General features: G+C 40.8%; 1 long non-coding RNA gene across 1 annotated transcript in view; it reads right to left on the bottom strand.

The window, feature by feature from the left end:
• The window catches only part of LOC126484529 (uncharacterized), an 81,150-nt gene that overhangs the window by 48,116 nt on the left and 9,141 nt on the right, over window positions 1–23,893 (bottom strand). The window contains exon 2 of the long non-coding RNA XR_007587868.1: window positions 17,795–17,933. This is a non-coding gene — a long non-coding RNA (uncharacterized LOC126484529). The remainder of the gene's footprint in view (window positions 1–17,794; window positions 17,934–23,893) is intronic.

Here is a 23,893-nt window from a genome sequence, read left to right on the forward strand (position 1 = left end):
GCCGTCTAATATATGTAGCGCTATACAGGCATGCTTTGCAGGCACAAAGATAAAGACTGGCGCCAAAACCTCTGCATCAGTAAATAAATTTAAAAAAAAAAGGTGGAAGACGAGCGTTTCCTCTGCCCCGAGTTTCGACCACTGTATTTTTCATACATTATCCAACGTAGTAAATACAAATTCCGTATTGTTCATCTTCGAATGTAGCAGCATTTCAATGTACTACGAAAATCCGACTGGAAAGACTGTTTGGGATGTTTATCAATACAACCAACTCCACGTTCTGAATTTTTTCCAACCTGTGAGAAGATATCGTTGCTAATAGGAATTTTATGAATTGTGAATCACATGCAGTATTCTCTGCACCATAAGAATAATACGAATACAAACATTTTGCCATGTATTCTTTCGTGTTTGCTGCTCTCATTTAAATCCTGTCTGCCTAATAAACTACAAAACTAGAGTGAGACAACAGCAAACGCAGAAGAATATACATATCATGTCATGTTTATATTCGTATTATTCTTATGCCTAATAGTGATACAGTCAGAAATGAAGCACGGCAATTGACTAGATTTTTAAATCTACGATGACTAATTTCTGTGCAGAATGTAATGTACTAAAGAGGCGTCTGCAAAGATTTTCAAACGGAGAAAAATTTTCGCTTTAGTTCAGAACATCTATCATACGCAGTCTATTATTTGGTTCTTGTTGATCATTATCAAAGAAAGCAGCAGTGTAAGTAACAACAAATAGCAGTCTCTTCCCATTGTTTCGCTAATGAGACGATTCCTCTTTTAAGCCATGGTAGCGCGCACAACAGCAAGCCATGCCGCGATCGGCGACAGGCCGTTAACACTCATTAACAGAATGCGACAAACAATGCATGACACAGTACACTAATACATTTTCAGCTTAGAGTGACGTAAACACCTATAACAGAGAACGGCACTTATCAGGGTACCCTTATAAATACGGACGGAGCACTTGACGCATAGCAATGCCTACCTGGTAAAGCTTAACAGCTAAGCTTACGACTCGAACCAAACTACTGTAGCTGTATCGTCATTCATTCGATCTAAATTGTGTGTCATATTACAATGGACCAACTTTGTTTCGATTTCGAGGTGTGACCTGAAACTTTTCTCTCCTCCTTGAATTTCAAGTCTCAAATTTCAGGTGCGGCTTAGATTCGAGTGCGGCTTAGATTCGAGTAAATACGGTAATAGTTGAGTAAACATCTGTTAAATAAAACAATTTTTGTGAAATTATTGTTACAGATTTATTCGAAATATTACAGAATTAAACTAGATATTGCAAATAACTGGGCCAATGTAGTCCCAGTTGACGGTATCTCTTACCTTCGAGATAGCTGCTTCGACCACAGGTAGTATCTGTGGTCAAAGCACAGCTGTGATTGTCTACATGCTGTTTGTATTTGTGCGACACGTGTTTTTAGCGAACTTGTTGATCATTCAGCTGCATCTTTACTTTCCGTATTCATCTTATTGGGTAAGTTTCGTTAATTTCAAAATATAGCTTATGGCACAGAATTATAGTTAAGTTTTGTAAGTGAAGACTTTTCATAGTTTAGCTGCACAATACGTTTTGAACATTCTTTGTTTAACTTTTGTTTAAGATAATTTCTCATAATGTCAAAGAGGAAGTGTGGATTTACACATAAACTCCGAGAAAAATGCCAGAGCTTTCGTCCTGGAAGAATTCAATGGGAAGCAGAACATATGGTTTGTTGCCTACGTATCTATAGCAAATCACAGCACCAGCAATCTGGTAGTGCACATGAAAACAGAAAAACATATGAAGTGTGTTAGAGGCGCAAGTTCGTGAAGTAAAGTGAGTATTTTTTTTTACAAAACCCTGTGCTGAACTGGAGCTGCTGAAGGAACTCTTGCTTGCCATACTGTGTTTCACCACAGCAGTTACAAATCTATGGACTGTACCAGCAGACTGTTGACAGAAATTTCCCATGACTCGTCCATGTCATCAAAAATCTCGTGTGGATGTGCCAAAACTGAAGCAATAGTGAATTCAGTTCTAGCACCTCATTCACTAGAATGCATCATGAAAGATCTGGAGTGTTGATGTCTCGACAGATTCTAGCAACCATGGGAATATTAAAATGATCTCCATTATAGTTCATTACTTTGATCACAGGAATGGAGGACTGCAAATTGAACTTCTAAATATAGAAAGTAGACCAAATGAAACTGCAGAAACTATTTCAACATATATCACTGATACGCTTAACAAGTTTAAAATTAAGGACAAATGTGTGGCGTTTGGTGCTGATAATTGCAACACAATGTTAGGTGGCATTAAAAGAGGAGAAGGAAATAATGTATTTGCTAATCTAAAGAGGGTACTTAACAAGGTATTGGTTGGAGTGGGATGTCCTGCTCATGTTCTTAATAACTGCATTCAGCACAGAACTGACCTCCTTGGAATTGACTTTTAAGGATTAATAATGAAAATATATAATCATTTTTCGGTATACACTGGCCATGAAGAGTCACTAAAGAAAGTTTGTGATTTTGTCGAAACAGAGTACCAACAACTTTTCAGCCATAGCAAGACTCGATGGCTGTCACTATTTCCAGCCATTCAGAGACCTACCCCGCTCTGAAATCCTTTCTGTCACAAAACAAACCTCCAACAGTCCTACAGAATTTTTTATGGACCCTATCAATGAGCTATATCTATGGCATATCCAATCTTTAGTTGGCATTTTTCATAATTATATTAGTATCTTAGAAAAGAAAGAAAACTGTCTTATTGATGTCATGAATGTACTGTAATCCTTTCGTGGTGTTCTTCAGCACAGAAAAGATGGAAAATTTTATATCTTTGAGTGTGAAAGAAAGATTGTTTCAAATGAAAAATGATGGTTATGTTTTGAAGGTGAAGGATTTTAAGTGCCATGTTGGTCCCCTCTTTGAAGGATGTTTGAAGTAACTGCATATGTGGATGGAACCATTCTGTGAATTTGCTTGTTTTAAGTGGCTCGATTTTTCAGATACTGTATATCGTGGTCTTACGTGGAAGAATCAATCAAATTTTTGTTGAATAAATATATTAAAACTGACGAAGAAAACTGCTTTGATCAGTTTTCCAGTTTAAAAAAATTCATAGCCACATATGATGGAAAATCAGAACCAGCCCATAAGAAGTGGTGCAAGTACGTTGAGTTGTGTAGCAAGGCGCCCTATTCAGTTACTAATTACTATCTTTAAGAATGTATTCTGAACACACAATATTGTGAATCATGTACCGTCCAGAGCGATGTTCATCATTAATGGATTAAAGTTAAGTATCAAACTAATTACGTCCGCTTTCTGAATTCTCATTCCTTGTCATGTTCCAGACCTCACGTCAGTATAGTTCTTCTCTCCTCACGCCAGCCTGCGTGAGCTAAAACACGTGCATTTCGGCCTCCACTCGTAACACGGTATTGGCTCTTCTGCTAACACAAAAATTAATGTGCAAAAGTGTAGCACAAGAGGCATAAAGAGGAGAATTGCAGAATCTGCGTCAGCTTCTCTGATGAATTATATTCTAACAACATAGCCAAAGGAAAATCATACTGACAGTTTTCTTTCAGGGATAAGTGTCAGTATAAAAACATTGTCCCCAACGCGACAGATAAAAGCTAAAAATGAAATTTATCGAATAGTGCCCTAGAAAGGGAGCCAGTACTGGAAGGTATAAATGGTAATTCACATGTTTTGTTACAACATGTAATGTTGATTGTACGTATAAATTGAATTAAATAAAAAGTCTTTTACCAACCAAATTTTTCGCATGACCACCTATTCCTTACACCCAAAGTATTTTCTGTTGTGTTGGTGACATTTATGCTGATGACTAGTATTTTAGAGAACCAAAATGCCAAGTCAATAGTGACTTAACATCATATTAAAAAGGGATTTTCTTTCAAGCTAGGTTAGGCTCTTTTTTTGATGGATAGAGTTTGGGGAGGGTGGACCAACTTGAGAGATGAAGACATACTTATTAATCATGTTAATACCTTACAGTGACAACAATTTTTTTCTTGTGATATGAATTCCTTTCCATAGTGAGAATGTACAAGATGGCGGCCACTGAGTGACATGCGTTTCTTCAGCTCGCGAGTTTTTCCGCTCATTGAAGGTGTTACAGAGCAGTGCAGCAGTCCACAACGTGTGCATCCGACTAAACAAGTGTTATTTGCCGTGGTGTATTGTTCTCCGTTGATTACCACAAGCGATAAGTGAGTGAAAAATGGGAAGAGCACGAGTAAGCGGCAGCAGGCGAAGCTACAGGGGCGCAGGCAGCGCGGACGCCCGATCTCCGGTGGCAGGTGAGGCCTAGCTTCCTGACATCGGGGAGCTCGTCCCGTCCCAGGTGAGCGGGGCACTGCACAGTAAAGACACACTCGGTGTAATCGTGCAATCCATCACGGACTCTGTGACGGCCACGGTCATGGACAAACTGCAAGAGTCTGTCGGGCGCAACAGCGCCAAAACACAGTCTCTTAGAAAGGCCCTGGCCGCACAAGAGACAAAAGCCACCGACCTAGAAGCTAAACTGTTTGCGGCTACCGATGAAATTGAGCAGTATTAATGAAAGAACAGCTTGCGCTTGTGCGGGGTAGCCGAAAACAATCGTGAAAACACCGACGACCTGGTCATTAGCCTCGTGAGTGAGAAACTTGGCGTGCAGGTCGACGTGGCCGACATTGACAGAAGCCACCGTGTTGGGCGCAGGATACCAAGTGCCATGAAACCCAGGCCCATGATAAATTTGTGTCCTACCGGAAAAGGGCTGAAGTGTTTGCTCAGAAAAGAAAACTCGCCAAGAGTGGGTTTACCCTGAGGGAAGATCTGACACGCGAAAGACAAAAAGTTTTGAATGCTGCGATCACACAGTTCGGCCTTCAAAATGTATGGACCCAGGATGGCAGGATTGTAGTCAAGATGGAAGGAAGGAGGAAAATGGTGACGATCATGTTCGAACTGAAAGACTGAGCGAAATCTCATATTGTACTCTGTCTAATATAAGTTAATTTTTATTTTTTTTCATTTTTTAACATAAATATTGCTTTGTTGTTTGTCTAAGTACCATAAGTACTCTGTTTAAAATAAGTCAATTGTCTACCATAAATATTGCTTCTTTATTTCTCTATCATAAGTGCTCATGTACATTCATATTGTCAGTCAAACAGGAAATACCATTCTCCATTAACAAGAATCTCTTTAAATCCACCTTCCTATATCTATTATTTTCATCCTCGTCACTACCACTACTATTACTATCATCTTTTTCGTAACCACTACTGCCACTTTCCATCTTTCTTTTCACTCCCTTCTACGATACTTCCAGCCTGTTTTTGACCTTTTAGCCCACAGACACTTGAATCAGCCACGACCTTGAGCACACCTGCAAATATGTCTTCCCCTGCAAATTCCAGCTTTTGTCACTCTCCTGCCAGCAGGTAAACGGAGCATGCTCGGTCCAACAGGTGGCCACAATGGGACGGACTGGTTCCGCTGGCGGGCTCTTTGTGGCCCCACGCGAACGCGCAGTCACTAGCGGCTCACTTCAACGAGTTCTATTACCTCTTCTGCCAGTCGCTGTTCCATATTATCCTCGTCTCTGAAACTTGGTTGAAACCAAACATTTCTTCAGACGCTATCCGAATCACTGGTTACTATCTCCTAAAGGCAGATCGTGAAACACGACGTGGGTGGTGTAGGTGCCTATGTTCGCTCTGATCTGAAACCTACTATACTATGCACATCAGGTGCAAAGGGCGAAGGAGAAGCAGAGTTCTTGTTTTCCGAAATAAATACATCAAATCAGAAATTGCTAATTGGAGTAATCTATAAACCTCCAAATGTCAGTGCTATGTCCTCCTTTCAGTCTGCCTTGTCCTCGTTTGTGTCACAGTATGAAGACATAATCGTTATGGGCGACACAAACATCAACTTACAGTTAAAATCTCCCTCTGCAGAAAAACTAAGGAGACTGTTCCACTCCAATGATATGAGTATAACACCGCTGGACCCAACCCACCACACGCCACATAGCCATACGCTCATAGATATAATAGCAACAAAACGACCAGATAAAATAATTCGCGCCAATCAGACATCCGCTCCGGGCCTCTCTGCTCATGACATGATATTCTTAAATTACTCAATGCATACTACCAAAGAAAAATCTCACCTAGTAACCTACAGAAACCTAAAAAAATGTTAACCATGACGCTCTTCAAAAGGATTGCTCAGACATCCCTTGGCATGATATAAGCAATGAACCGACTTTAGATGGAAAAATTCGGGAATTGTGTCGCATAATTATTGCACTGTATGACAAACATGCTCCTCAACGCACTGTCAAGGTAAAGAGAGCTCCCGCTTCATGGCTCACCACTGAATTACGCCAGTTAATGAATAAACATGATGCTGCACATAGGGCCTTCAAGCATAACCCAACTCCCGAGGCGTATGAAGCTTACGGGAAACTGAAACAGAACCAAGCAAAGCATGAGGAATGCCAAAATCAGACATACCCACTCTGTCGTATGTGGCATATCGAAATCTGCTGCACTGTGGAAAAAGCTGCGCAGTTTCAGTATAGGGAAGCGAAGATCTGACACACTATCAAGCATCTGTAGAAGAATTAAACGATTTCTTCTCAACAGCTGTAAACTGTCATGCAGTGATAAATTACCAGCCCCAAGACATCAATCTCTCAAGAGAAGTTTTTCCTAAAACATGTCACTACAGGCACAGTACACAAGACAATTATGAGAATCTCTTCCGAGGCAGTAGGAAATGATGGAGTGAGCATTGACATGATTAAGAACATTGTACACACTATTATTCAAGTTATCACAGACATCTTCAACCTGTCTCTTGTCAGTAGTACATATCATACTGAGTGGAAGCAAAGTTTAATTCAACCTATACCCAAGACTGACAACCCAAAGTCGCCAGGTGACTACAGGCCAATCAGCATACTACCTGCAATATCTAAAGCCCTAGAATACATAGTCCATGAACAGCTGACGGATTACCTCAAAACTCATAACATCCATGATAAATATCAGTCAGGCTTCCGAAAGCACCATAGTACAGCAACTGCATTAATCACAGTAACTGATGACACTAAACATGCTATGGATAGACGTGAAGCTACCATCCTAACACTGCTGGATAGACGTGAAGCTACCATCATAAGACTGCTTGACTTTAGCAAGGCTTTTGATACAGTTGACTTTGATATATTACTAATTAAAATGAAACAGCTGAATTTCTCAAACAGCGCAATACACTGGTTCAACAGCTACCTCAAAAACAGAAGTCAACACGTCATTTGTGGGTCAGAGAATTCATCACGGAAAAACATCCGCTCTGGAGTTCCCCAAGGCTCCGTCCTTCGTCCATTACTCTTCTCACTGTACATTAATGATATTTCATCAGTGATTCATTCCTGCAACTACCATCTATATGCCGAAGACATCCAACTGTACATAAGTACAAGACCCAAGAACATTGCTGACGCAGTAGCGAGTATGAACGCAAATCTTTGCTCTGTTTCTCGATCGGCACAGAACCTAGGTCTGAAACTAAACCCCAAGAAATCCCAGGTCATTCTTATATCTCATCCAAAGTTAATCAGCCGGTACTTTCGTGAAAACAGTCCCTCAAATACTCCTCAATGGTACCCAACTACCACACCAAAAAACAGTAAAAGACCTTGGAATAATCTAGGATGAACACCTACACTGGGAAGACACAGTCACAGCTTGCCAGAAATCGCTCTCCTCCGTACATGCAATCCAAAAATTTAGAAAAATATTTCCAACCCATGTTATAGTCTTAGGTGGAGATTTCAATTTACCAGATATAGACTGGGACACTCAGATGTTTAGGACGGGTGGTAGGGACAGAGCATCGAGTGACATTATACTGAGTGCACTATCCGAAAATTACCTCGAGCAATTAAACAGAGAACCGACTCGTGGAGATAACATCTTGGACCTACTGATAACAAACAGACCCGAACTTTTCGAATCTGTATGTACAGAACAGGGAATCAGTGATCATAAGGCCGTTGCAGCATCCCTGAATATGGAAGTTAATAGGAATATAAAAAAAGGGAGGAAGGTTTATCTGTTTAGCAAGAGTAATAGAAGGCAGATTTCAGACTACCTAACAGATCAAAACGAAAATTTCTGTTCCGACACTGACAATGTTGAGTGTTTATGGAAAAAGTTCAAGGCAATCGTAAAATGCGTTTTAGACAGGTACGTGCCGAGTAAAACTGTGAGGGACGGGAAAAACCCACCGTGGTACAACAACAAAGTTAGGAAACTACTGCGAAAGCAAAGAGAGCTCCACTCCAAGTTTAAACGCAGCCAAAACCTCTCAGACAAACTGAAGCTAAACGATGTCAAAGTTAGCGTAAGGAGGGCTATGCGTGAAGCGTTCATTGAATTCGAAAGTAAAATTCTATGTACCGACTTGACAGAAAATCCTAGGAAGTTCTGGTCTTACGTTAAATCAGTAAGTGGCTCGAAACAGCATATCCAGACACTACGGGATGATGATGGCATTGAAACAGAGGATGACACGCGTAAAGCTGAAATACTAAACACCTTTTTCCAAAGCTGTTTCACAGAGGAAGACCGCACTGCAGTTCCTTCTCTAAATCCTCGCACAAACAAAAAAATGGCTGACATAGAAATAAGTGTCCAAGGAATAGAAAAGCAACTGGAATCACTCAATAGAGGAAAGTCCACTGGACCTGACGGGATACCAATTCGATTCTACACAGAGTACGCGAAAGAACTTGCCCCCCTTCTAACAGCCGTGTACCGCAAGTCTCTAGAGGAACGGAGGGTTCCAAATGATTGGAAAAGAGCACAGATAGTCCCAGTCTTCAAGAAGGGTCGTCGAGCAGATGCGCAAAACTATAGACCTATATCTCTTACGTCGATCTCTTGTAGAATTTTAGAACATGTTGAGTGTTTATGGAAAAAGTTCAAGGCAATCGTAAAATGCGTTTTAGACAGGTACGTGCCGAGTAAAACTGTGAGGGACGGGAAAAACCCACCGTGGTACAACAACAAAGTTAGGAAACTACTGCGAAAGCAAAGAGAGCTCCACTCCAAGTTTAAACGCAGCCAAAACCTCTCAGACAAACTGAAGGGTCGTCGAGCAGATGCGCAAAACTATAGACCTATATCTCTTACGTCGATCTCTTGTAGAATTTTAGAACATGTTTTTTGCTCGCGTATCATGTCATTTCTGGAAACCCAGAATCTACTATGTAGGAATCAACATGGATTCCGGAAACAGCGATCGTGTGAGACCCAACTCGCCTTATTTGTTCATGAGACCCAGAAAATATTAGATACAGGCTCCCAGGTAGATGCTATTTTTCTTGACTTCCGGAAGGCGTTCGATACAGTTCCGCACTGTCGCCTGATAAACAAAGTAAGAGCCTACGGAATATCAGACCAGCTGTGTGGCTGGATTGAAGAGTTTTTAGCAAACAGAACACAGCATGTTGTTATCAATGGAGAGACGTCTACAGACGTTAAAGTAACCTCTGGCGTGCCACAGGGGAGTGTTATGGGACCACTGCTTTTCACAATATATATAAATGACTTAGTAGATAGTGTCGGAAGTTCCATGCGGCTTTTCGCGGATGATGCTGTAGTATACAGAGAAGTTGCTGCATTAGAAAATTGTAGCGAAATACAGGAAGATCTGCAGCGGATAGGCACTTGGTGCAGGGAGTGGCAACTGACCCTTAACATAGACAAATGTAATGTATTGCGAATACATAGAAAGAAGGATCCTTTATTGTATGATTATATGATAGCGGAACAAACACTGGTAGCAGATACTTCTGTAAAATATCTGGGAGTATGCGTACGGAACGATTTGAAGTGGAATGATCATATAAAATTAATTGTTGGTAAGGCGGGTACCAGGTTGAGATTCATTGGGAGAGTGCTTAGAAAATGTAGTCCATCAACAAAGGAGGTGGCTTACAAAACACTCGTTCGACCTATACTTGAGTATTGCTCATCAGTGTGGGATCCGTACCAGGTCGGGTTGACGGAGGAGATAGAGAAGATCCAAAGAAGAGCGGCGCGTTTCGTCACTGGGTTATTTGGTAACCGTGATAGCGTTACGGAGATGTTTAATAAACTCAAGTGGCAGACTCTGCAAGAGAGGCGCTCTGCATCGCGGTGTAGCTTGCTCGCCAGGTTTCGAGAGGGTGCGTTTCTGGATGAGGTATCGAATATATTGCTTCCCCCTACTTATACTTCCCGAGGAGATCACGAATGTAAAATTAGAGAGATTAGAGCGCGCACGGAGGCTTTCAGACAGTCGTTCTTCCCGTGAACCATACGCGACTGGAACAGGAAAGGGAGGTAATGACAGTGGCACGTAAAGTGCCCTCCGCCACACACCGTTGGGTGGCTTGCGGAGTATCGATGTAGATGTAGATGTAAACAAAAATTAGTCCAAACACTAGTCTTGCCTAATCTTTACTACTGTGATGTAGTTCAACACAGCACAAATAGTGAAAATTCGAGATGCCTCGAGCTAGTAATGAATGCTTGCATTAGATACGTGTGCAATATACGGTTGTATGATCATATCAGTCCTTCATACTCTCAGCTAGGTTGGATACATCTCAGCCATACGGCTATGGAATGCACTCTCCTGTGATCTGCGTCTTATCCAGAACCACTCAACATTCAAAAGGGAACTCATAACTTACATATTACGGATGGTATAGCCACCATTGCTGTGCCCCTCTCATCTCTTTCTTTCTTTCTCCTCTCCAGCATAGCTTTGAATTTTACCATTCTATTTCTCTTCCTCTAACCTAGCTACCTCTTCTAATCTCCTTCACCCCATTCTATCGTCTTATGTGTCTGCTCGATGTGAATAACTCACAAGCTGCAAGAACATAACGAGAAAATTCCCAACTAGCAATAGGACTGACATTCATAAAAGAAAAATATATTTACTTTCATATACATAGTCATTATTATTATTATTATTATTATTATGGATTGATATAATTTTTGATTGTTATAATTATCCTTGTACTACTGTTATAATCTCTTATTTTTTTCTTTAACATTAATACTGTTTAACATGTGGTATGTCCATAATGTTCTGAACAAACTGAAATTCGTTCAATCTGAGTATGCCTGGTTAGGTGTAAGAGAGGGCCTGAAGGCGCTAATTTTGCCAGGTAAAATAGATCAATAAATATATGCCCCTACTGAATGTACATCTTCTGTCTTTGACCATAGTGTTTATCCATGGTGTCTTAGCACTGTTTGTTTACATCGTCCGCCATTTTTTAGTTAGGTAGAAAGTTTCTCTTGCTGTTAACGAAGTGTATGTTGTGAGTGTAAAACGGTTATTTCTTGCTCTGCATACAACTGTACGAACTGGTGGAGCAAGGAAAGTTATTTAACTTTCCACAGGTAATAACTGGATGTCAAGAAACGACAACCATCTCTTAAATATCTTGGTAGTTGCCTTGCACAATACAATGTGTCTTCTGTTTTGGACAGATTTCCTCTGCAAAAAGGCGATTTGTTGAAACTAAACACAAGGGTTTTACGCCTTCAAGGGATAGTTTCTTATATGCAGATCACTTCTTGGAAGAAGATTATTTAGTAAGGACTGGTACTTCGAGAAGGCATTTCAAGCCTGATGCAGTGCCATCACAGTTTGCGTTTCCGAGGCATTTAATGCCCAAGGAAAAACAACCAAGGCAGCAGATTAGAATAACAACTGAAGTCTACTGCAGAAACTCGTGATTATATTGAACAGAGTCACTTCACATAAACATTGTTTTTGTTTTCAAACAAACATGTTTTCTCATAAATACTTGCCAAACTTTGTTTCATGCTTGTACTACTTGTATTCTATTCTTGTTTCAGTTTTCTCAGAATCGCGAGACATCTAAGGAATGTGGATCTCAAACACAGACAGAAATGATTGACAAGGCCACTGGCACATACAATTTTTTACCAGATGTTGTGGAGGTACTGAGAAAAAAATCAAGAGCCTGCAGGAAAAAATTAGGAGAAGAGAGAAGGAAAAACTATCCAATGAAAGACATAATAAGTACTCTGAGAGAGAAGGGTCATCTAACAGAGATGCTGCATGAATTCCTGAATCAACAAAGAGGGGCTCAGGTGGAATTAGTGTGCAATTTGTTGAATAATAGTGTGTCATCCAAGGGAAACAGGTACAAAACAGACATTAAAATGTTTGAAATGACAGTGTATTTTTACTGTCCATGAATATTTACACATATTAATGCCTCTGCCTCACAAATCACTGTTTCCTCATTCGGCAGGGACTGTGAATTGTGATCCTGGCTTTTTAAGTGATGTATTCAGGTACTTTGAGTTTAACCATCAAGTGAGGACTGAATTTAAAGATTCTAGCCTCATAATAGACAGTATGGTAATTAGAAAACAGGTAGTGTGGGACCAGGAAACTAAGAGCTATACAGGTTTTGTAGATTTTGGAGGAGAAGTTAATCAAAAGAAGCTTCAGAGGCATTAGTTTTTATGCTTGTGTCCATAAAAGGTAAATTTAAGTGTCCTGTACTATATTTTTTAGTGAATGGCTTTGATGGTAGTGTGCAGGCAAAATAACAAACTCTACTCTGGAGAGGCTAAGCAATTCAGGCATCAGAATTTGGGCAGTCACTTGTGATGGCACAAGGACAAATGTAAGTATTGACATCTTCAACTTTTGTAGTCCTGTCTTCCTCAGTTGCGTGTAATATTACGGTATATTGATAATTTTTACTTATGGACCGTCTGACAGCAACTGAGTAAAACACAATTTCAGTGCCATACGCGTTTCGCCCTAATTTTATGCAAGGCATCATCAGTGGCCTGGAATATGTACATATGTTTGCTATTTAATTTACATTTTTGTCACTGTACCTATAGGTTATAAACAGTTCTGGTGGTTAGTATTTCCTATTAAGTAGTAATGTTTTGAACTGTACTTACAGGTTGTGTGGACAATTTCTTACATTTTATGCTCCTGTTGCATTTTTGGTGTGTTCTTCTTCTTATGAAAGCCAATTTGCGGTTTTTTTTTTGCCACATTCCACAGGACAATGAACTGAGCGCTCGTTTCAATGCAATGTTTTGGTTTCTGTTGCTGACTGTCAAATGTTTTTGCCAAACTTTCGAGTGTAATTATTGAAGTATCTGTGGTCTGTTCATATACATAATAGATTAATAGAGGGGAAATATTCCACATGGGAAAAATATATCTAAAAACAAAGATGATGTGACTTACCAAACGAAAGCGCTGGCATGTCGATAGACACACAAACAAATACAAACACACACACAAAATTCAAGCTTTCGCAACAAACTGTTGCCTCATCAGGAAAGAGGGAAGGAGAGGGAAGGACAAAAGGATGTGGGTTTTATGGGAGAGGGTAAGGAGTCATTCCAATCCCGGGAGCGGAAAGACTTACCTTAGGGAGAAAAAAGGACGGGTATACACTCGCACACACACACATATCCATACACACATATACAGACACAACCCTGAGGTTGGTTTGCAGCAGAGCGCCATTCTTCTCTTCTGTCTGCCTTCCTCTTCATTTCCACGTATGTCTTACATCCAACGTCATTCATGATCTGTTGCATGTATGATATCCTTGGTCGCCCCCGCCAATTCCTTCCCTCAATAGCTCCTTCTGCTATTGTTTCAATAATGATGATGTGTCGTAGGATGTGCCCTACAAATTTGTCTCTTCTTGTTTGGATATGCCTCCACAGAGATCTGGTTTCCTGTACTCTGCTTTGTTACTTTGTCTCTCCAGCTGATCATCATCCTTCTATAGCACCACATCTCCAGGGCCTCTAGCCATCTTCTCTCTTCTCTTCCAATTGTCCAAGTTTCACATCCGTATATGGCCAAACTCCAAACGAAACCTTTCACGATAAGTTTCCTTATTTTCAGACTGATGTTGTTGCTGGTGAGTAAGTTCCTTCTCTGATTAAATGCAATTTTGGCCTTTTGTATTCTGGTCGCAATTTCTTTCCTGCTTCTACCATCTCTTGTGATTTTGCTTCCCAGGTAAGTAAATTCCTCTATCATTTCCAATTCCTCTCTTCAATTCTCATTCTCAGAGGTTCATATTCTGCTCCTGTACTGCATACCATCACTTTAGTCTTTTTCTTGTTTATTCTCATTCCATACTGATTGCATAGAATTTTTTACATTGTTCTGAGGACTTCCTCTAGATCTTCTTTCGTCTCCGTGACTACAGCAATATCATCTGCATAACGTAGCATGTCTATCTTCTGCCCATTAATTTTGATCCCCACCTCAGTAGCTTCTTGAACTTTGTCTATAGCTTCCTGGATGTAAGCACTTAATATAAGAGGAGAGAGAGCACATGCTTGCCTTACCCCTTTTCTAATATTTGCTTCATGTTCATGGTGACAGTTCCTAATCACTGCCACCTCTTTCTTATAGAAACTGAGTATCAAACGGATGTCTTTGTACTTTATTCCAATTTTCCTCGGCACTCTGAACATCTCTTGCCAGATAACGTTATCAAATGCCTTTTCCATGTCTACAAAGGCAATATAAGTTGGTTTATTTTTCTGTAATTGCTTTTCGATAAGTCTCAGTGCCAGAGTCGCCTCTCTTGTTCCCAATTCCTTTCTGAAACCAAACTGGTCAACAACCAGCATATCCTCCACCTTCTCTCCAGAACTATTTTTATGAGAATTTTTGATGCATGTGATATTAGGCTTAGAGTTCAGCACTGTTCGCATTTTGTAGCTGCTGCCTTCTTTGGTATAGGAACAATGATACATTTCTGGAAGTCTGTCGGTATCTCTCCTGTGTTATAGATGGACCTAATAAGTTTAAGCAGCATCAGTTTCAAGCTGTCACCAGCATTCTTTATTAGTTCTGCAGGGATGTCATCAATACCCGTTGCTTTGTTGTGTGGTAGTTCTTTTAGAGCTCTGTCAAATTATTCTTGCAGAATGTTATCTCCCTTGTCATTTTCGTCTGCTTGCTCTTCTCTTCTTATTATTTCCTCCAAAAGAGGTGTTCCAGCATACAACTCCTCTATGTATTCTTTCCATCTCTTCACCATGTCTTCACCAAACAGCATTTTCCCCTCTTTATTTTCTATTGTGGCTGAGAGTGTCATTTTATGTTTGTTAAAAAAAATGATTTGCTGTTCTGTAGTCTAAATCAGTTCTTCCGTTTAGCATATTTTCTTCCACTTCTCTGCGCATTTCTTCAAGAAAATTTTCTTTTACTTTCCTAGCTTCTCTATTACCTAAATTCCTTAGTCTTCTGTATTTAGCTTTTCCTTGTTCATCAGTTGCATTTTTGTATAATCTCCTGTTTTCTATAATCTCAATAATATCTGCTGTAATCCATTTCCTCTTGTTTTTGGGTTCAGTTCTTCCAACTATCTTTTCTGCTGCTTTGTATATACCAGATTTAATTTGATCCCAGTCTTCACTTACTCCACCATGCTGAAAATTGTTAGCTAATTTATCTGTTTCATGAGTATAGCGCTTTGCCAGTCCCTCAGTTTTCATTTTTTCTGGTTCCATGTAAGTTTTACTGGCTGCTTCTTCAAACGTTTGAATCTCGGTGAACTTTTCATTAAGACCAGGTTATGATCACTGCCTATGTCTGCAGATGGATAACTCCTGCAATCTTATCTGGTTCCTAAAATGTGCTTTCACTAGAATGTAATCAATCTGTTGTCTACTCCGGTCTCCAGGGGCCTTCCATGTGTATCTTCTTCAGTTGTGATGTTGGAAAAGTGTGTTTGCAACAACTAATTGGTTCCTAGATCAGAACTCGATAAGTCGATCTCTTCTTTCATTTCCTTCTTCCAAGTCCATATTTGCCAACAATTCCTTCCTCCGGTTCTTCACCCACAATCACATTCCAGTCCCCCATGGCAATCAGGTTTTCATCTCCCTTAACATTTCTCATCACATTACTTATTTCTTCATATATTTTGTCAATGACTGCATCTTCTTCTTAGGATGTTGGCATGTACATTTGTATTATCACAGTGTCCTTTGGTTTAGTTTCAAGTTTGACTAGCATTATTCGAGAGCTATATTGCACATATCCCTTGACACATGAGCCATAGTTTTTCCTCCGAATTATTCCAACTCCTTCCATCCCTGGTCTATCTTGGTCAGTTCCAGTGTGAATGACTCTGTATTCTCCAGGCCAGAAATCACCTGGCTGGGGCCACCTCATCTCCAATATGACTAGGATATCTACTTCCAGTCGTTCCATTTCAAGTTTTACATTTTCTAGTTTGCTACACTGAAGCAGTGTTCTCACATTCCAAGTGGCTATGTTAAAATTGGGATTCTTTTCCTTCACATTGTCCCACACGGAGGTCCAATTGGGGGACTATTTTATCTCCGGAAAATTTTACAGACGACACTGACATGATTTACTGCATTGTTATAGCTATTAAATTTCACAAGCACAAATTTTCAGCAGTAACTGTATGGAGTTAGGAATCTGTATGGGGCTAGGAGACATTATTTTACACTTTTTAGTCTAATTATTGTCTTACATTTAGCCCATTGCCACACAAAACCTCCAACTCCTAACAGGTGCCTCACTAGTTTCGTTTCAGTGCTAGAGTTAAATATTTCACGTCATTTTCTTCATCGTTCACGGATATATTTAGTGGCATTATGTTTGTGCTTGAAACAGGGGTATCCACCATCTTGATCATGCCACGGGTCAAAGCAGATGGATGGAATCTGTACTTTCGGTACTGTCACTTTATTTTACTAAAATTATATTTAGCCCAACACCATTTGAAGGCAAGAGAAAGAGAGTTTCTGTCTCAATATAAATTAGCCCTGAGTTGCGTAGTGTCTACTACAGTGGACAGCTGTTAATAGTCACTTCTCTGGTACTTTCAATCAGTCCTGAGAAAGCAAATACATACAGTCCACTGCCATGGACCCTCCCTACTGGCATTGTGCCCTCCATGCATTAACAGCACAAAGACTGATCGAAAACATCAGAGAAATAATCATTAAAAGCTGTCCACTGCAGTGAAAATCGTGCACCACAGGGTTCAATTTTGGAAAGTGAGACATGTTATGCAAAAGTCCCACTTCATCACACAGAATGACCCTCATCCTGTAAGTTGACTACTATTAAAGGTAAGCAACAAGCAAACTCTTAACTGAGCATAGTATAGAAGATGATGCAAAAATTATGTTGGAAATGTTTACTGTCAGTGTCAACAGACTGTAAACAAGTACGCATATTATATATAACATTAGAAACGATGCTGGCAGCATGGCCTAACAATTTTGTAACCATGTGTGAATGTTGTGGAAGAGCTATAATACAAGACCTTTTAACTGGATGCCTACTGTGAATACCTCCTTTGCACGTAGTGCTTTGCTCTCATCTGCTTTCACAGCACTGATTTTTCTTTTACTGAGAATTTTCTATTACGCCATTAAATCAGTAGCATTTATACGTTAGAACAAGATACAGTTAACTCAGAGTTTCTTAATGATTGAGAAAGAAATAGTCTCTGATGCAAGAAAGATTACATAATGAAACAGACTGCATGTGTGTCCATCATAATGTAACAAACTCCAACGAGACCGTGAAAATTAATTGCTGGTCAAATCTTTGCTGTTATAAAGCCAAAATTTGTAGGGTAATACCTGACTGAGGTGCTCCACAAGCACTTACTGCACAGATGAATGCTTAGTGTAGTAGTTGTTGGGACTAACGACTGTGCCAGCATGATATTTCCGAATCCAAGTAGAGTAATACGTCCAGCACTGGAACAACCTGTAACAACTGAGGCCATGCAGCACACTTATAATCAAAGCAAGTTAAGAGTAGCTGGATTCTAAAGCTGTACTACCTAATTACTATTTCGTATTTAATGGGTAACCACACTAGTCTTTTGCACTTTCCAAGTTTCAGATACCTTTAACTTTTTTCTTCACATTAGTTCTTGTTCCATGTATGTGAAAAGAAAGCAATATCAAGTTGCAAGAAATCATTAGCACACAGCAACCAGTTTGCTGTGGCATTCTTGCATTCCACAATACTCTCTCTCTGTGAGAGAGAGAGAGAGAGAGAGAGAGAGAGAGAGAGAGCAGAGTAGCCAGAGCAGATGAGACTAGGGCTCAGGCTCAGTTTTTGGCCGCTACCCCACTAATGGTCAATTTGATGTAATTAGTGAATTTTTAAGCTTCTTTTGCACAGCAGCTAGTCTTACAATAGCTTATTATAAACAATATGAAATGTGCTATTCAGGTAGATATAGAAGCATTTATTTGTAAGTTCTTATTTGGAGCCATATTCCTGTGAAAAGGTCTGTGTTGAAAATGTCGAGCTTTGTAGAGTTTTTCTTCAAGCAATGTATAATTAGTTTTTCATATTTTACATGTTTAAATAAAAAAATCAGAACAAACTTAATCTGTTTGGAGGCACAGTTATGTATTAGGCCTACAGTTTCATTTCTTACATTTTAAATATAGTGCAACCCAAAAATAAACCATTAAACTTCTATGGCCGTACACGGATTCATATTTTGTCTTGGTTCCCTGTTATGGCCATACTTGTGACAGTAAGTAGAGACATTTGCGCCCCGTTTTGGCTGTGGTATCAACGTTCGATAGCACACTTGGTAGGGGTTTCAGTTATCGACCGCGGACCATAATGCTATCGCTGGACCCGCAAGTCGAGTCGAGTGCCGCTAGTGCCACTCTGCGGTTTGCAACAAGCCTCTAGAGTGCGCTCGGCCACTCTTGCTTGGGACATCAAGTAAGAAAGTAATAGAGCCTTCAGCTGATAGGAAGCAACCTCTAACAAAGCACTTAGTTAAAGTATGGCCTATGTGATGCCTCTATAGCTCTGTTTGAAATTGTATTTCTCCTGACTATGAAGACTCCTGTACCATCAGTTAAGTACAATATATTATTTTTTACTAACGACTTCTAATTATTTTAGTCATTGTAGACCCAGACCATGCCACCAGCTTCTTATCAACTTCACTGACAAACCTGCTGTATATACGAAGAAGAGTCGTATGTTTCTATTTAGCATTGGCCAGCAGTCTTTCACATTGGTAACCATTTGTTCGTCGTCGTAATAATTGGCGACGAGGGTAAAAGTATTTCGTCATTATTTAACAGTGTCAGCGACGTACAGTGTAAATCTCTTGTTCGTTTCTTTCGTCGTTATTTGGAAGTGGCGACGCAGATTATTTGGAAAGCAGAGCTGATTCAATGATACATCGGAGACGAGACATTTATTTCGTTTGTGTTTACACTATCTCTATTTATGTGTGTTTACAGATTATATACCCGGCTGCACCACCCATCCTCTCTGCACTGTGTGAGTGAAGAGTGAAAGACATTTTTTCCTACTCCCACTCGTGATTATTTGATTTATTTGTGATAGCAAATCTGGAGGAACAAAATGTACTGGCAGACCTGTTACGATTACAGAATGAGCAGTCTAACACTACCACAAGCCTTGGGACAGCTTGTCCAGGGACAACACGGTGTGCCACATGTACTGGCTGCACAGGAGCCGACCGTACAACAGGCCACAGCGTTCGATGCCAGCGTGGAAACAGGGTGGAAGTGGTAGGCACAATTTTCACACCATCTTGCTGCATATGACATCCAAGGTACAACAAAGCTGCATGCGCTTTCATAATGTGTCGGTGTGGTATCGTACAGAATCCTCCTCAAACTCTTCCCGAGAAGTTCTCCAGATCAGTTCAGTTTTGAAGAACTTTTTCAGGCATTAACCAGTTATTACAAGGAAAACATAAATATTGTGGCTAAGCGGTAAACATTTTTCTGCACAACACATGCCCTTCAGCAGAATTACTGTGAGTGGATAGCCACTACGCAAGGCCTCACTCGCGATTGAATTTTCACGGTCTTGTGGAATATCATATTCTGACATAATGGTAAGGGATGCTACTGCGCAAAACGTGTCAGACACATGCATTAGAGACCAAATTCTTAAATTATTCAACCCCTCTTTAGAACAAGTGTTGGACATTTTGGACAGACAGGACACTTTGGACTTTGCTGCAAATTCTTTCGAATTGCCTCCCACTGTCTGTCCAGTTAGAAAGCCAGCTGCGTGCGCTTCCCATTTACATGGTGCTTTATTAGCTCATCGAGCTCCGGCCCAATTCACTTTCGGGAAACAGATACCTATTATGCGCCGGCAGCAGCCGCCTGCTTTGCGTTCATGCCTGCAATGAATTCAAAGCACTCGCACCAGAATTGTCCATCCCGCAAGGCCTTGTGCCATTTTTGCAACAAGAAGGGACATATCAAGGCAGTGTGCCTCAAACGACAAAAATCTGACACTCAGTATCACGTTTCCGGACTAAGTAGCTTCCGCCGGAACGGTTCCCGATGTAAGACTTCCTATCACAACGAGCCCCAAGCAATGGAAATAAATGTTGTAAATTCACCCCAGTAACTGTGCCTTTACCCGATTGTGACAATTGCTTGTAAGGCTAGTGCATGCCGACTAAAGACGTCCTGCTACGCCTGACCTGCCCATCCACATTTGCCAGTGAACATGGCTTCTCCGACTGACATTTTACACCGACGTCAGAACAAACTTCTTGTCAACTTGAACATTCAGAATCATACGATTCCTTTTCAGTTGGCCACTAACGCGTCTGTTTCACTAATGAAACGTAAAACTTACGAATTGCTTGGTTCACCTACAATGCATAACACAAATGTTACTTTAGCTACCTACAGTGGTCAAAGTATCCCGGTATTAGGACTGTGTAGTTTGCCAGCGACATATCGTGGAAAAACTCAAGTGGTTTCTTTTCATGTACTGTGTTCAGCTTCATCTGTAAATATTTTTTGTTTTGATTTATTTGATGTATTCTCCTTAACTCTGCAGTATGACGTACTAGCCATCACTACAGTCCAAGAGTTTGCTGACATTTTTCGCCAGGTTTAGGTTGTGCGAAAAATTTTCAGGTGCATATTGAACTGCAGGGCAACGCTGTGGGTTATCTTAATGAAACCATTGGGCAAACTGGCTGTGCGTGGATTTTAAAGCCACCATCAGTCCGCAACTTGTTGCAACATTTCCTTTGCCATGTCCAGAAGACTTCTTTGACAAATTGTGTTCAGGCAAATATTTTTCTAAGTTAGATTTGCAAGATGCATATCTTCATATTCCTGTGGATGACGAATCCTAGAAGATTTTTGTCATGAATACCCATTTAGGTCTCTACAAATTTAAGAATTCCATTCGAATGTGCCTCTGCCCCAGCACTATTTCAACAGTACTCACAGACTCTCTGTGCGGCGATTCCTTCGGTGTGTAATTACCTAAATGACATTGCAGTTTCTGATTCTACGCAGCATGAACATCTGCATAATTTGAGACAGTTATTTGAAGTGCTACGTGAGAATGGACTTAGACTCAATAGGGACAAGTGTAATTTTTTTTTCTGAACAGTTATCTTACTTGGGACACATAATCAACTCTCAAGGCACCCATTCAAGTCCGGATCATTTAAGAGCAATATCAGGGATAGCAGCACCCAAGACAGTTAAAGAATTACAATTCGTCCTTGGATAGCTCAATTATTATCACAAGTTTTTGCCTAACGCATCATCTCTTGCAGCACCATTTCAATGACTACGTCGGAAGAACGTTCTGTTCATTTGGTCGCCTGAATGCGAACTTGCCTTTCAGCAGCTTAAATCTGCGTTGTTATCTAGTACATGTCTTACGCCCTTCAATCCTACAAAACCTCTTGTCCTCATGGTTGACGCATCTGATTTCGGGATCAGAGCTGTTCTTGCTCATAAACTTGGTTTCCGCGATTGCCCTATCGCATTTGCATCGAAGCTACTCTCCTCTGCGCAGTGTAACTACTCGCAGATCGAGAAGGAATCTGTCGCTTTGATTTTTGGAGTTATGAAATTCCACGATTTCTTACATGCTCGCAAGTTTACAGTTCTCACCGACCATAAGACTTTGCTGTCCAATTTTCACCCATCAAAGCCCGTGCCTCCGCGTATGGCTCAAAAATTTTATCGTTGGTCACTTTCACAGAACTGTTATGACATCTTGTATCGGCCTACTGCCCAGCATGGTAACGCTGACCCATTATCCTGGTTGCCAATAGCTGAAGACATGCTGTTCGACTCTTCCGAACAGGCTTGTATGTTCAGAGATGTGCAAAATGATGATGATGTGGAAAGTTTTCCTGTCGATTTTCGTTGTATAGCAACAGCAACAGCTAACGACCCAGTATTAAGTATTATTTTGCATTATGTTACTACGCAATGGCCTTTGTCTAAAAATTGGATTGAAGATCGTTGATTCATCATCTTTTTTTTTTGTGCACAGACTGTGCACGACTTAGTGTCCAACGTGGTGTCATCTCGCTGCGCACGGAGAATGATCAGTCTCGTGTTGTTTCCAAGTTCTTTGCAGTCAGCTGTGCTACGACTTCTTCACCAAGGTCACTGGGGTATCGCATGGACAAAACAGTTAGCTTGCCATCACTCTACCTAGTTTGGAATTGATATTGACATAACCAAGATTTGTTGTTCTTGTTCTGTGTGTGCGGAAAACCAATTCGCACCACCGCAAAAAATTCTCTCGGCCTAAGGCAACTTTGCCATGGAATCACTTGCATTTAGATTTCACGGATCCTTTTTGGGATGCGGGATGGTTAATTCTTCTTGATTCTTTTAGCGATTTTCCATTTGTTGTTATGTCATAAATGATATAGTCAGCTACCATTAAAGCCTTTTCTTCTATATTTTGCATCGAAGGATTGCCACAAGTCATTGTCACTGACAATGGACCACAATTTGTGTCTGCAGAGTTCAAAGTTTTGTGAATCTAATGGTATTCAGCATTTAACTCCCACACCGTTCTCTCCTCAATCGAACGGAGCCCCTCAAAGATTCGTTCGGATGTTTAAGTCGCAAATATCTAAATTGCACGCCTATCACTCTCGCATGGACGCTCTTTTGTTGCTTTTATATTCATACCAATCACAGCCCCGCAACAGTGCTTCGCCTGCTGAATTGTTGCATGGTCGTCCTCACAAAACTCTGATGAATTTGTTGCATCCTCCAAACTGCGTTTCTTTCCCATGGCAGACCCACAAATTCTGGCCAGATGATATTGTCTATTTTTGTCATTTCCATGGCAATCGCTGATGGCTGAAAGGGCACTTTCTTCGCCATCTTGGCCGCACTGTTTGTCATCTCAGGTCCGTTTGGTGAGGTGTGCAGGCATCAGAATCAGATGCACCTCTTTCGACGTGGGGTTTCTGCCACTTGCCCCTATGTTCCCAGTGTCAGTGTTGACGGGGTTGCCCCACGGGGCCCTCTTCCTTGCTCTCCTCGCCCCGGGGTTCTGGCATCCGTAGCTTCGCTTTGCCACGCGACAAAGTGCCAGCACAGATGTAATGTCTCGTGCTGGAGTCATCCACAGTGCCAGCATTGCCGCAGCAACCATAAGACCATATGGACCAGGTGCCTTCCAGTGTGATAGTGCACAGGGAACTTCCGATTACAATGCCATCCACTGCCGTAGAACAGTCTGCACTTCCAAGTTTCCAGTCCTTGTTGCCTGTCAGGTGCCCCGACCCAATGGAGGTCAGCCCTTCAGTTCCTCCCATAGCTGTAGATGTGCAGGCACCTCATGTTTACATTCACCTTGGAATAGGTTTCCAGGCATTTCCTGTCTCCCCTCGGTCCGAATGGCAGGGTGTGGGTGGGCAT

This window comes from Schistocerca serialis, chromosome 6 (genome assembly GCF_023864345.2).
Source record: "Schistocerca serialis cubense isolate TAMUIC-IGC-003099 chromosome 6, iqSchSeri2.2, whole genome shotgun sequence".
Taxonomy (NCBI): domain Eukaryota; kingdom Metazoa; phylum Arthropoda; class Insecta; order Orthoptera; family Acrididae; genus Schistocerca; species Schistocerca serialis.